This window comes from Carettochelys insculpta, chromosome 1 (assembly GCF_033958435.1).
Source record: "Carettochelys insculpta isolate YL-2023 chromosome 1, ASM3395843v1, whole genome shotgun sequence".
In the NCBI taxonomy this organism is placed as follows: Eukaryota; Metazoa; Chordata; order Testudines; family Carettochelyidae; genus Carettochelys; species Carettochelys insculpta.
In genome coordinates, this window is record NC_134137.1 from 11,581,990 (window position 1) to 11,596,271 (window position 14,282).

A 14,282-nucleotide genomic window follows, 5' to 3' on the forward strand; every position below is an offset into this window, starting at 1 on the left:
GCGTGAACTATAAAACGAGATGGGCACAGAATGGACGCGGCAAAGCAGGAGGCTGAGGCTGCAAAGGCAGAAAGTGAATCCAGAGGAAGCTTTCCCACGCTTTCGAGTGGTGAACTGTTGACACGACATCGGCAGGCGGCCTTGGGAGGGGAAGGTCGGGCAGTTTAACAAAGTTCCTGCCTATTGAGCCCTGGCTGTTTACCAGTGTACTGGAGCACAACTGGCCTGTACAAGGGACCGGAAAGGAGCCAAGCAAACAGTTCACGTGGTTCTCTGCTTCTGCATTCTGGGACCTACGGCACGCCCAGCCCGAGTGCTCAGGGGCTCAGCTGGCGTGAGCGATGCCTCTGACAGCCAGGCTCAACGGGGCCCTTCTTTCCTGAAACATGAACAGAAGGCCCGTGTGAATTGCAGTCTGACCCAGCCTGCCTAGCCACCTCATTCGGAACCTCCCTGGGTGAGGTCACCCCAGAACAGCAGCTTCCCCGGCCCATGTGCTGGGTTGTATTTGGAGTAAAATGGCCAGGCCCACCAACGAGCGGGGGTAAAGGGAGCAAATACCCCGGTCCCTTTAAGTCACCGGCACCCAGCTCTGCCCCAGGCCACGCCCCTTCTCACAGTGTGGACCCGCCTGCCCCTGCACTTTGCCCAGAGGCTGGGCAAGTCTGTCGGCCCCCTTGAAAATGGGGACTGAAGTTCACATGGAAGGTGAGAGCTAGAACACACTGGACGCTGGAGAGCGATGCACCGAAGCGACTGGGAGCAGCCACGTCTCTGCAGGGGCCTGAGAGTGGGAGTCATCATCTCTGCCCTGATTAGCAACCCACAGTCCCCCCCAGCCCCATGCATCGGGCTGCATCCCAGGGTGCTGCCCTATGGCGCTGACTGCTGGGAAGGAAGGCATGGGAGGAGGCAGGGGGTTGCTAGGGCAGTGTGCGAGAGGATAACGGCCCTGCAGAGGGGCTCTCGGCGAGTGTGCCTGGGGGAGCCGAGCGCCTGGGGGGGGCGACTGCCCAGGAGAGATTCAGGTGCCGCCCAGCTGATTAGCAGAAAGCCCACAGCACCCAGAGTGGGCACCGGGCCTGCCCATGATGGTAGCAAAGGGGGCAGTTGTCCTGGGGCCCAGCGTTTCAGAGAGGCCTGGAGCACTAGTGGTGGCAGCTAGAGCTCTGGCCCTCTTTGCAGTGCCACAGCAGGAAGGAATGAGGCAGGGACCCAGCACCGCAATCTGGGCAGTGCTAAAGGCTGACTGCCCTTGGCCCCGCCCCTTCCTCCTGTGGCCCCACCCCTTTTGGCAACACAGAGCCAGGCCCCCATTCCTGCTTTGCCCCAGAGCTGGCAGTGGCTGTCGGCCCTACTGGCAGGCAACACGTATTTCTACTGGTGGTGCACATCCGTGCATGCCTCGGTGCACATAACAAAATTTATTCCACCCAGAGGGCAGCAAAAGTTAGAGGGATCCCCGCTCTCAGCTAACCCCCATCAGAGAGATGTCAGCATGTGCTGCAGCACCCTCACATGCCAACCGCCCAGTGGTGGCATAGATACCGTCTGGGCCAGCCCATTTCGGCCACAAGCAGAGGAGTGAGAGCGAGGGTTTGTGGCTAAGCCCATGGTTGAGTGGTCAGGAGATGTAAACGCAGTCCCTGATTCTGCACCGGATTGCCTGTGAGCTTGGAGGTAGGTTGCTTCAGCTAGCCTGTGCCTCAGTTTCCCAGTTGTAAAATAGGAGCAAAGCTCCTTCCTTTCTACCACCTGCAAGCGCTTCTGGGCAGGGATGTGTGTTGGTACAGCACCGAGCTCATCCAGGCCCTGATCTCAGCTGGGACCCCTGTGCACTACTAGACAACAGATAATATATTTTTCCTTCTTGCCCATTCAGTAACAAGTCTCTCCCCAGCCTGGCTCCTGGAACTAGAAAGGTTCCTTCCTGAATTGGCCAGTCAATTCTAAAATACTTCCAGCCTCTCTTCCAACCCATCATCTCTCTAATTTTTTTCATTGGGGCAGAATAAATTTTGTTCTGTGCACTGAGGCATGTGCAGAGGTGCACCACCAATAGAAACACAGGCTGTTAGTGGTAGGAGGCTGTGGGTGCTCTGCTAATCAGCTGACAGGGAACACTGCTCCCAGCCGCAGAACAAAGGGAGCTAGCCAAGCAGAACGGGAGGCAGCACAGGGAGGGTTTGGCGGGGGTGGGACATTGAGAAAGTGGTAAGGTTTTCTTTGCCCTGCCTCCTCCCTGCTCTCAGAAACCCCACCCTTCTAGCAGATGTGGGGTCCGAGCAGTTGACACAGGAGTCTCTTATGCTGCCTTTATACCAGCAAGAGAAGTTCTTTGCGGTCACTGCTCCAGCCAGGACCCGGCCCTTTTCTACTACATCAGATTGTCCCGTAACGACCTAACTCCAGGAGCAGGGGTTTTTAAGGTACCCCAAACAGTGATGAAAAGAGCCCAGGGGACAGTACCACTTGCATGACAACCCAATCAGACCCAAAGTCTCCCACTGACCTTCTATGTAGGCACAGTTGTAACAGCTGAAGGTGCAGTTTGAGCTGTGAAGGACAAACTTGTTGCCGGTCTTGTTCGAGGAGAAATTGGACACCCTAAACATCTCATAGGCTGGAATCAGCACTTCTTCCTCATCTGACTTTTTGTTATAAGAGAAGTCTGCAATGGGGACCCCAAAGCACGTCCGGATGGTGAAGAATGTGTCTGTGCCAAAACTCTCAGCTACTTCCTGCTCTAAAGATGAAGAGGCAAATGTTCCAAACCTGACCAGACCACCTCGCTTAACGGGCTTATAGCGGAAAGGACGGATTCCCCTGTACACCTGCGTCTGGTACATCTCGGCACAGTCTCTCTTCAGGAGCTGCAGTGCTCTGGTCAGATAGAAATGAAGGGCTTTGAAGGGGAAATGTTTGAGATAATAGTCCAGGGATTGACCAGCCTCTCTCACCTTTTTGTTGAACTCCTTGTGCAAATTCTCTGGACCTCCGCTGGTGTAGACCAGGAGCGCAATTCCATTTTCATCCTTGAACCCATCAGGCAGGGGGAGTTGTTTCTTCCTATCATTCCATTTTTTGCTTGCAGTTTTCCATTTTCTCTGAAAGCCCTTGTGCGCTGACTTTTCTTCCTCCAGTATATCCCTGCTTTCTCTTTCCATGACTTCCGTGCAGCCTATATACTGGTCATCAAATGCATCGTATGCCATGTCCAGCACCCGCTCTGGCTGGAGACTCACCTGGAAACACCACAGCCTATAAAACACCAGGCACGGGTGGCTGCCAGGTTTCCAATGTGCAAGTGGAAGCGCACTGGGGCCAGCCTTCATGGGACATTTTTCCTGAATTTCTAAGACCACTGGCCAGGGAGAGTGAAGTCTCTGCTCTACAGCCTAGGCTGAACACTAGCTGGCCTCTAGCTCACGTGGTAAAACATGTGGCTTTAGCTCCTAAGCTCCTTTCATTCCCTCCTGCTGATGAGCAAGGTATAGGGGCTTTAGATCTGGTTGTCATGTGACTGGATTTTTAAGCCAATTATGAAAGCTAGATAGGAGCTCTACAGCTGTATTAGCAATATTTGAGTGCTAAGATTCACAATAGGACGTGTGATCGCCTCCCCAGCCAGGATGATGAATAATCAAAGGCTCAGACATCGAATATACATCTCAGGAATTTGGGACTTGTCAATGGACTGCAGCCCAGTGGGTCAGGTGACCTGGGCTGAGCAAAGGAATTGAAACCAGATGGCCAGACACCCATCCCACCTGCCATGTAAATGACTGGGGCAGGCTGGTAAAACCAGTGACCAATGGCATTTTGCCGCAGCAGTTCACCTGGGTCAGATGACCTTGACCCTCAAGGGTCTATGGGAAGAAGAAAGGCCTTTTTCCCTCCAGTGGAAAAACTATAAGAGGGGCCCTGGCAGGGTCCATCTTTGTTCTTTCAGTCCTCCTGAATTAAGCCTCTTTGGACTAGGGGCCCATCCCCTAAAAGGATGCTCGCAAAAGCTTTCAAGAATCACCACATAATGTCGCTGGCCTACATTCATATCTGTAATTGATATATGTAAAGTACCTCTTTTACAATTTTTCTCTCTCACCCTGTTCTCTGTTTGTTAGATTTTAAGGTCCAAAGGCTTGAAGGTCAGTGTAGTGATTTGGGTAAGCTCCAAGTATATATTGACCTGGGACTGTGGCTGGACCCTTTGGGGCCCAGAAGAATGTGTGTGAAGTTGGTGAAAAGAGTTTTATAAACCTCCCACCTTAGTTGGGGGTGCTGGTGTGGGCATTTTGAATTAGCTGGGAAATCTGTGGGTTTGCTTGTATGGCGTCTAGTTGGTCAGTGGGGCTGGCAGAGGTGTTGTTGTGGCTGGCTGGATTTGCCTTAGTGCGAAGGAAATCCCTGCCTGGGGCTGTAAGTGGCCCAGTGTTAAGCAAAGATACCCTGGATTAAGTTCCGTAGCTGTTCCCAGAAGCCTCATCATACTACGCTGGTAGAAATGAGGCTTGTGAGAGCGAGAAGGAATAAATCTCTTGCCAAATAAACTCATAACCCTCGTTTGTACATAGGAAATTCTGGAAAAAAAACAAGGGGTGGGTTGTGCGTTTCTGTCCATCTCCCTTAAAATCATGCCACACAGATCGTACTTCTCTTTCACTTTCACTTTCTCACCTTATGTATCTTTGGACCATGATGATTTCCTTGCAGTACTTCAGAGCGGCATCTTCAGCGGCATATGCCTGACGTGCATATTGTGGTTTTACAGGGTGACAAGCAAGTCCACATTTTTTAACTCTAATTTTTTTTTGCAGGGGGGATGGGTCCAGCTGAACACACTTTAAAGCAGTGTTTCTTAAACTTTTTGAGCCCACAGAACTCCTAACAATAGTATTTTTTCTGCAGAACACCTAGGAAAATTTTCTTCAAAAAGTTATCAGACCCTCCCCGCCTCAAAAAAAAAAAAAAAGAAACCCAAACAGCAACCTATACAGCAAAGAGAAAGATGGCAGAACAAGGAGTAATGGTCTGAAGTTACAGAAGGAGAGGTGTAGGTTAGATATTAGGAAAAACTACTTCACCAAGAGGGTGGTGAAGCACTGGAATGTGTTGCCTAGACAGGTGGTGGATTCTCCATCCCTTGAGGTTTTTAAGTCCCGGCTTGACAAGGTCCTGGCTGGGATGACTTTGTGGGGTTGATCCTGCTTGAAGCAGGAGGCTGGACTAGATGACCTCCTGAGGTCCCTTCCAGCCCTGGGATTCTGGGATTCTGTGAGAAACTAAAGTAGTTTAATCAGGTGCCACAGCAATGAAGAAGTAACATTGTATCTGGTTTTAATAATAGAAAATATATACCTATGCAACATGTGGTTGCTAGTTGCAACGGCGCACCTGGGAGCTGGTCACAGAACACCACTGTTCCATGGAACACAGTTTAAAAAACACTGCTTTAAAGGATCTTAAATTTCAGAGTGCTGAAGCTCAGCCCCGTCTGAGAACAAAGGTCCTACGTGAAGCCTTTAGTTGGACAGCTGAAATCACCTGTTATTTTTGTCGGTGCCGGCATCTTTTTATAGCAGACTAGTTTGCCCCACAGGGGAATCATCAGGGTGGAAGCAGGTAAGATCAGGAAAAATATCCTGCGAGAGCATTCTCCAGATGTGAAGAAGTGGGTGTGCCCCACGAAAGCTCATCACCGATTAAATTATATTGTTAGTCTTTAAAATGCTACAGGACTGCTTTGATTGTTCTGTGACGATACAGACTAACCCAGCGATTTCACTGAGCCTGTTCTGTGAGAGAGATCAGAGTGGAACTGCCAAACCCGTCAGCTATTTATGAACAGATTAGAAAGCACTAATGGCTGATGTTTTGATAGACTCAGAGGGGTGGTTGTGTTCGCCGGTAGCTTCACAAATAACAAGCAGTCCTGTAGCGCTTTAAAGGCTGACACATTTATTTATGAGGCAATGAGCTGTCATGGGTAAGACCCACTGGCTTCTACTTGTCTACTCCGAAGCTGAGGAAGTGGGTCTTACCCACAAAAACTCAAATACATTTGTTAGTCTTTAAGGAGCTACAGCACTGCCTGTTACTTGTGAGGCTTTGTTAGATGGTGAATCAGTTGTGGAAGGGGCGAGGCTTAGGTCATTCGGACCTCAGTGCCACTGGGACCCTGCTCCTGGGCCCCCTCATTCCCTCCCAGCTGTGCACAGCTGGAGCAATGCTGCCATGGCAGTTCAAAGCAGCCTGGAGCTCCCCCCTTGGCAGGCCTGATTAAGACATGGCTGGACCATGCACTGCTGAGGGTCAGGCTCTCCGTGCAAATGGCCAGGCCCCTGTGGGTTTCAAGACATCTGCAAGTAGGGAGGTGATGCGCACTCCCTGCTCCAGGCACTCAGGGCCCCTGACTCCCCCAGCTCCTGAGCAGCTGATGTGGCAGAAGCTTCATTCCCTCTAGGCCCAGGACTTTGCCCAGTAGCTGACCCTGCTGTGGCCTGTACTATTGGAGAGAGTGGTCTCAGCCCAGCACTGTCCATAAGGAACATGTGATGTTCTGGGCTGCCACACGCGCTCAAATCGAGTAAGGGACGTAGCAGTCCCAGCAGAACACAAAGGGCACGAGATCCGGGTAAAAGAGGGCTTGAATTGTCAGACACTATTTCGGGCATCCCCCATGCCCCACACCCATTCCAGTCCTGGGTCTTCAGCTACAGGGTGGGGGTCCTCGGGCATTAGACCCATGAGGATGGGGGTCACCAGAACCTGAAACTTCAGCACGAGGGAGGACAGAGCTCTTGTCTCACCTGGTGTGGAGGAGCCAGGGCCTGGGGCTTGGGTTTGAATTTACCAGCACCCTTCTCTGAACAGCTCTGGCTGAATTGAAGCCCTAGCAAAGAGCATGTCCCAGGTGAGGGCATCTGCTCTGCGGTGAGTTTCCAGAGGAGCTCTGCTTCATCCCAGTCTGACTGTCGTTAGGAAACGCAGCAGAACCTTCCTCTCAGGCAGAGTCCTCAACCAAACCCACACCACCTCTCACAGCTCCAGCAGCCCCTTCTACCACCTCCAGCCCTTCCCCCACAGCTAAACCAATCCAGAACCCAGCTCCCAGCAGAGCTTTCCAGAACCCCAGAACAGGGAGGAGCCAGAGAAGTCCCCTGGGAACCTCACCATTGCCAACGCTTTTTGGATGGAAGCTGGCCAGATACCACGGTGAGGGGCAGCAGCAAAGGACTGAAAGATACATAAGCAGACAGCAGTGTAGCTTCTCAACATTACAGCTTAGCTTGCAATACCTGACGGGCAGCCATCAAAGGGTGAGTGCAAAGGTACATCATGGTAATCAGCAGAAATATCTTCATGCCCTGGAAGAATAAGCCATGAGAATCTCAGCATGACCCAAGAGGAATGCCCGCCCTGGCTCCCTGTTCCAAGGTGACGGGGGTCCTGTAGGGACACCCCTGAGCCACCTCAGGAGAGGAAGAAGAGCAGGAACCCCTCGAAAGAAGCAAAGAGTTTTGTGGTCTGGAGGGAAGAGTTGCCATTGAGAATGTGTAGTGATGGGTGGCAAAACTAGGAGCAATGGTCTCAAGTTTACAGTAGGGAGCATATTAGGAAAAGGTGTTTCCCTAGGAGGGAGGTGAAGCACTGGAATAGGTTTCCTAGAGGTGGTGGAATCTCCAGCCCGAGAGGATTTTAAGTCCAAGCTTAACAAAGCCCTGGCTGGGATGATTTAGTGGGGGTTGATCCTGCTTTGGGCAGGGGGCTGGACTAGATGACCTCCTGAGGTCCCTCCCAGCCCTGAGCTTCTATGATTGTGTCTGGGCAAAAACTTTCCTTTGTTTCTTTTTGAGAACAAAATATAAACGGGTTGTTTTATTTCCTTTGGACTAAATTTTCAGGAGTGGCCAGTAATTTTAGGGGAGCCTACCCTCCACCCCCCTCCGACAAGCTGACCCCCTTTAAGTTCCCATCAGATGGGTCTCCAAAAAACCATGGCCCCCAACTCATGAGCTGCTGCTAAACCCGTAGTTCTGAAGGAGGCAAGTGCCACCTGTCATCATGTGGTAACATCCTCCCTCCAGGGGATTTACCCCAGCCCTGAACTTGACCCAAATGCTTCAAGATGTTACCTGCAGGTCCATAGGCTGGATGTCCATGGTAGGTTCAGAGTGAAACACGGCTCACAGGCGTCACTGGCTTATATCGCACTGTGCCCATTGAGACTTTTCCTATGAGTCCTCCACGCCCTCACCCGCCACAAACCACACAGGAAATCACCCCCAAGCCTTTCAGTCTGCAGACGTGAGTGATCACATCACCTCATTTCCAGCACAACTCAGAGCCCAGCCGGGACCTGGGCTCAAACATCACGGTGCTGGCCAGTTCACCCACTCGGACCCTCCTGGGGGCAATGGGGACTGAACTCTGACCCTCCTGCTCCAAGGGGCGGATGGGCCGCCATGGTGGTGGGGACTGGCTGGAGCTCTACACGCACAGGCTGGGCTGTTTCAGTCCATGGTGGTTCCCCTACCTGCCCCAGCAGACTCACCTTTCGCTGCCAGCTGTGTAGGACACACTGTGGAGGGGTTCTCGTCACACACCAACATGGGAGAGCCTGCAGGAGCACAGCCTTGGCCATTTTGAGCCGAGGAGGAAGAGGAGAGCCCAGTGGCGAGAGCACTGGCCTTGTAACCCCATGGTTGTGAGCTCAGTCTCTGAGGGGCCTTCGAAGGGTCTGGGGCAGGTTAGATTTAAAAGGTCTGTCAGGGATGGTGATAGGTCGTGTGTGAGGACGGGGCTGGACTCAATGACCTCTCAAGGTCCCTTCCAGTGCTATGAGACAGGGATATCCATGTTTCCTGTCACTGTTGGCCCTCCCTGCTTGTCCAGTGCAGAGCAGTTGTCACTCGCAGGCCAGTATTCCCTTGCTGATGGGCTGTATTTACACAGGTTTTCCTAACTCCCATGCCTGCCAACGCAGAACGACTCCAGCAGCAAGAGCCGGTTGCCTTTGCTCACAGCCCCAGGAGCTCCCTGTGGAGCCCGCACTCCTGGCCACACATCCCCTTGCCAGGTTTCTTCCAGACTCTGCTACTCCTGTGCATTCAGCTGCTGCTGCAGACTGCCCCCTCTTTCCAGTCTTCTTGTCTGTTCTCACCTCTCTGCCCAGCACCAGCTCTCCCAGCCCTTGCCTGGGCACACAGAGACCCCTCCATCCCTGCGGCTCCATGCCTTGTGTGTTTCCACAGCTCTCAGCCAGGACCAGATGCCTTAATGCAGATACCTTCATGGCACGAGCTAACACCCCATGTCATTTACCCTCCAGCAGGGGAGGCAGAGGGGGCCGTTGCCACAGGCCCGGCATTTCCAAGAGGCCTGGAGTTCCATCTGCCACCACCGCTATTTTAGCCACAGCAGCCAGAGCGCTGGGCCCCTTTGAAAGGCTGTAGCAGTGCTACTCCAGCGGCGTATGGCTATGAGGAAGTGGGAGAGCTTAGTGCAGGCACCTCTAGAGCTTGAGCTACAGGCCAGCTGCTTTCCTGCTAGGGCTGTAGAGAAAACGCTGAGGAAGTGGTCTAGGTGCCACTACCTGGGATAACAAGAAGTCCTGTGGCACCTTATAGACTAACAGATATATTGGAGCATAAGCTTTCGTGGGCAAAGACCCACTGCATCAGATGCAGAGTTGGAGGGAGGGGTTTCCAGAGGGGTATTTAAAGAGTGGGGTCCCAGTACAAGGGAGGGCCAGAGCTGACAAGGTCTATTCAGCAAGGTGGAAAAGGTCCTTTATCAGTAGTATGTATGAAGAGAGTTAAAAACAGGTTAGAGCAGAAGCGGGGGATGTGGCCCATTGTCAGTCTAACGGAGATATTCACACCCGGGGCAGAGAAGCTGCTTCTGTAAGGGGCCAGCCACTCCCAGTCTTTGTTTTATCCTTGGTTGATGGAGTCACATTTGCAAGTAAACTGCAGCTCAGAGATTTCTCTCTCCATTTGATTTTTGAAATTTCTTTGTTTCAGGACGGTCCCCCTTAAATCTGCCACTGAGTGTCCAGGGAGATGGAAGTGTTCCCCCGCAGGCTTCTGTATATTACCATTTCTGCTGTCTGATTTATGGCCCTAAGGCGCCACAGGACTTCTTGTTGTTCTCAAAGATACAGCCTAACACGGCTACTGCTCTGACACTTGAGTACATGGGACTTTGAACAGCACCTAGGCATGTGGCTTACACAGGCACAGTGAGAACTGATAGCTCTTGGCTCCACCCCTTCTGCTACTGGCCCCACCCCTTGCAGGACACAGAACCAGACCTCCCTCCCAGCTTGCCCCAGGGCCTGGCACCGCTGCTCATGGCTACAGCTGGTGCATCAATCCCTAGCTGGCCCAGCTCCCACTGGGGGGGACAGAGAGCCGCCCCAAGCAGGCACGGGGTATGTGCACCTGTGTTTCCCTTACATGGGTTCTAGTTAAAGGAGGGCCCAGAACCCCAGAAGATGATAGCGGTGGCCTTGTTTCAGTCGGGCAGCGTGGTCGCAGCCTTTCCCCCCCACACCCACTATGGTAAGAGGCAGGTGGACTCACCCACCCCCTCGTTACTTGGGCCATGAGCTCAGCCTCATTTACAACACACGGATTCTGGTTCATTTGTTTCCAGCCCGTCTTTACCAGGCACAATCTTCACCCAGTCCTTGAATGGTGGCAGGAGACCTTCTTGTTGTATTAGAACCATAGAACACTAGAGTTGGAAGGAACCTGGAGAGGTCACGTCCAGCCCCCTGCACCACTCGAGCATGGTTTCCCAAACTGGGGGGGCATGAAGAAATTCCGGGGGGACATGAGGTGACCCAGCCCCCCCATCAGTCCCCCACCTGAAGAAAAAGCCAGCCTTTGCTTGCAGCTCTCAGTCCCTGCCATTTTGCACGGGTGACCCGACACAGCCTCTATAAAAAGCAGGAAGCTGGTAAAGCTAGTTGCCTCCTGCAAAGGTAAGGGAGTGTGGGTTGGAGAGGGGCGGGGGTGAAGGATAGGGTTAGTGCTGGGGGTGCCTGCTTCGGGGAAGTGGGGATGGGGTGAGACTAGGGGGCTGGGGGTGCGGGCAGGGGAGGGGGCTGGGCAGTGGGACTCGGGCGGCTGGCCCCAGGATTGTGGGGCTCGAGCAGCTCAGGCTGGCGGATGAGTGACTGGTCCCAGCAGCATGGGGCTTGGTCAGCTCAGATGGGCGGCTCTGGCAGCGCAGGGCTCAGGTGGGCAGGCAGCTGGCGCGGGCAGCTCTGGGGGTGGCACAGAGCTCAGGCAGTTGGGGCTGCACCAGGCACCCGCAAGGGGCCAGGAAAAATTATTTGCACTTATTTTTAATTTCAAGTAACATTTTCATATCAAGTTTTTGTGCTTATTTGAAATGACAGACTGAACTGTTTGTTAAAGGGGGTTGGCTGATGGTAAAGAAGAGGCAGGGGGCGTGAGGGTTTCTCAAAAAATCGAACGGGGGGACGTGATGCTGAAAAGTTTGGGGACCACTGTCCTAGACCATCCCTGACAGGTAGGGGCAGATCCTCAGCACAGGGGTGGGACAGAGGTTCCCAAACAATAGTAAACCAAACCTGGGGTACCTCTGATTGCTAAATTTTGAGGCCCCCTGTGATGGAGTGGGGGATATGTGTGTGGCTCACAGAGGCTGTGGGGCTCCTGCTGAGGGTAACCTTGGCAACCAGGTGACACCTCTGGACTGCAGACAAAGGAGGAGGTGGAGACAGAGGAGTTTGAACTGGAACTGGGAGTTGGAAAGCAGTAAGTCTGGGCTGGGAGAGAAAGAGGCGAAGGAGGGGGCAAGGCTCCGGGGGCCCCTTTGGGCCTCCTCTCCCCAACATGGATTGGGCTGGCTGTCTCTGATTGCTGTACTGACTCTTCTGCAAGATGCTGGGTCCTGTTGGCTAATACACCCCCTGTTCTCCTGCGGAGTGAGAGTCACTCCTGCCTGCGGGCAGGGTGCAGAGGTTGGGGACGCCGAACCCCATCACACACACGCCCCCATTTCAGATGATTTCAGGCCTCTCAAAGCCAAAGACAAACAATGCACAGTTCAGTCCCCTTTGCACATAACCTTAACCAGAGCCTTGCTGCCTTCCCACCACAACAGCAGACGTGTGCTCAGTTCCTGCCCGCCTCTCTCATCTCCCCAGAGGTGGGAAGCCAGTAGCTAACCCCCACTAGCCACATCCTTCTCAAGAGAGGCCCATCAGAGTAGAGTGACAAGGCAGCATTAGCCACAGGGCTCCGGGGGGGCCTGGGCTCCCAGGATGAAAGTAGACCGTTTTCAGCAGCGGTGCTGAGGTTCCCAAGGCCAGAAAGAGACATGCTCAGCTTGGAGTGTTTACAAAGAGTGAAGTGGTTTTAGCTCTGGCCTTGGGTGGTAACAAAGACCCAGCGACCTCAGCCTTAGCTGGGCTCCTAACCTCCATCAGGCCCAGTGACGGAGAACAGAGAACAGAGCTCTTTGGGGCTCTCAGCACAAGGAACAATAGCAGCAGTTTTTCCAACACAGGAATAGATGCAGGACTTGGCCAGCCACTGAGCAGGCCCGTAGCAGAGCCGAGATTACCCACCTGCATCTCCTGATTCCCAGCCCGGTGCCACTGGCCCTGGCTTGTCCCTTGCATGGCTCCTGCAGCGGCCTGCTCAGAGCCGAGCTCAAAGGTTTGGGAGATGGGCTCCCAGGCCTTCCACACCAAGGCCCTCCCTTGCCCCACAGCCGCCACTCCCCACGGAGATCCCACTTTAGCATGGTAAAAGTCATCCTTGGAAGCTGAGCGCTTGGGCAGCTGCCCAGGAAGGATTCAGGTGCCGCCCAGCTGGTTAGCAGAGCGCCCACAGAAGAACACAGTGTGTGTTTCTACTAGAGGTGTACAGCCGCCCATGCCTTGGTGCGCCAAAAATTTATTCCACCCATGGATGAAAAGAAAATTAGAGGGAATCCTGGACAGCAGAATACACCTCTGCAATGTCAGAAGCTTCCCCAGCAATGAACAACAGCAATGCAAGACAGCTGTGCTGTGTTTACCGGGACGAAACAATAGTTTATTCTACACTGTAAATACAAAGCGTTAAAGAGACACAGCTGGGTTTGATTAACTCCTATTTTAACAGTGAATCAACGATCTTCATCAGCCCCTTTTCCCTTCTGCGTTGCTTGCACGACCCAGACAGAACCTACTACACCCTCTGGGCAGTGTTCCCCATAAGTTGAAGTGCTCAAGCTACCGCCCAGGAGACAGAAAGGTGCTGCCCAGCTGATTAGCAGAGCACCCGCAGTGGGCATCATGAGTTTCTATTGGTGGTGCACATCGGCACATGCCTTGGTGCACAAAACAAAATTTATTCCGCCATGGATGGGAAAAATTAGTGGGAACCCTGTTTCTGGGCGACAAATATGACGTTACCGATTGGTAGCCGGGACAGAACCTGTCTGAACACTGCAGCTTCTGAACAGCCTGACAGCTCGCAGGCTGCAGGACTCAGGCAAGTTGATCTTCTGTCACACACCCAGTTGGGCACTGACTAAGCTGGCTTGAGACTCATGCGGATGGCTTTCATCCTGATCCCACCCACTGACGTCCCTGGAAAGGTTCCCAGGAGCAAGCAGAAGCTGAAGAGAGCCCAGCCTGAAGCTCAGATCCCAGTGAACAGTTGCAGATCTGGCCCTTCGAGGAGGGGATGAAACCCAGTGCAAAATATTTGATCACGACTCAAGCCCTTTGAACTGGAGTCATTTAGCCCCTACGAGCCTGACTCTCCTCCCACATGCAAACCCGCTCAGGGCAGTCACACGTCAGGGCAGACCTCCGCCTTGAAGCTGCAGCCATCTGAGTCAGTTAACTGGCCACATCCTGACCACTGAAGAGCACCTACGCCAGACTGAGCAAGAGCTCAGCGGGCAGGCCAGGAAGGGAGACACGAGGTGGGATGTCTCTAGGAGTCCCCTCCCAGACAGATACACAGGACAGTCTATACAATGGCTGCACGCAGCTCAAGAGGCAGCCGGCGTGTCCCACCCCAGGACAAGTCAAATCCCGCTCTGAGCTTCCTGTGGGACTCCCAGCCCGGCAGTGCCTTGTGCTAGTCCTGTGTCGCTGGGCCAGCAGCCCCCCTGCACAGACACACGGCCGTCAGATCTGTCCCATGCACGCTCTTTCCATGGTGGGCCAAGGGCATGCCCGGGCCCCTGGCAGCCCTCGGCCCAAGCAATCACCATCAGTCAGCTGCCGCGTGGCACCCCAGAGG

The 14,282-nt window shown here is 53.4% G+C and overlaps 1 pseudogene; it reads right to left on the reverse strand.

Annotated features, from left to right (window-relative positions):
• Window positions 1–317: 317 nt before the first annotated feature.
• Window positions 318–8,162, reverse strand: LOC142024178 (ecto-ADP-ribosyltransferase 5-like; annotated as a pseudogene).
• Between the last annotated feature and the right edge of the window lie 6,120 nt (window positions 8,163–14,282).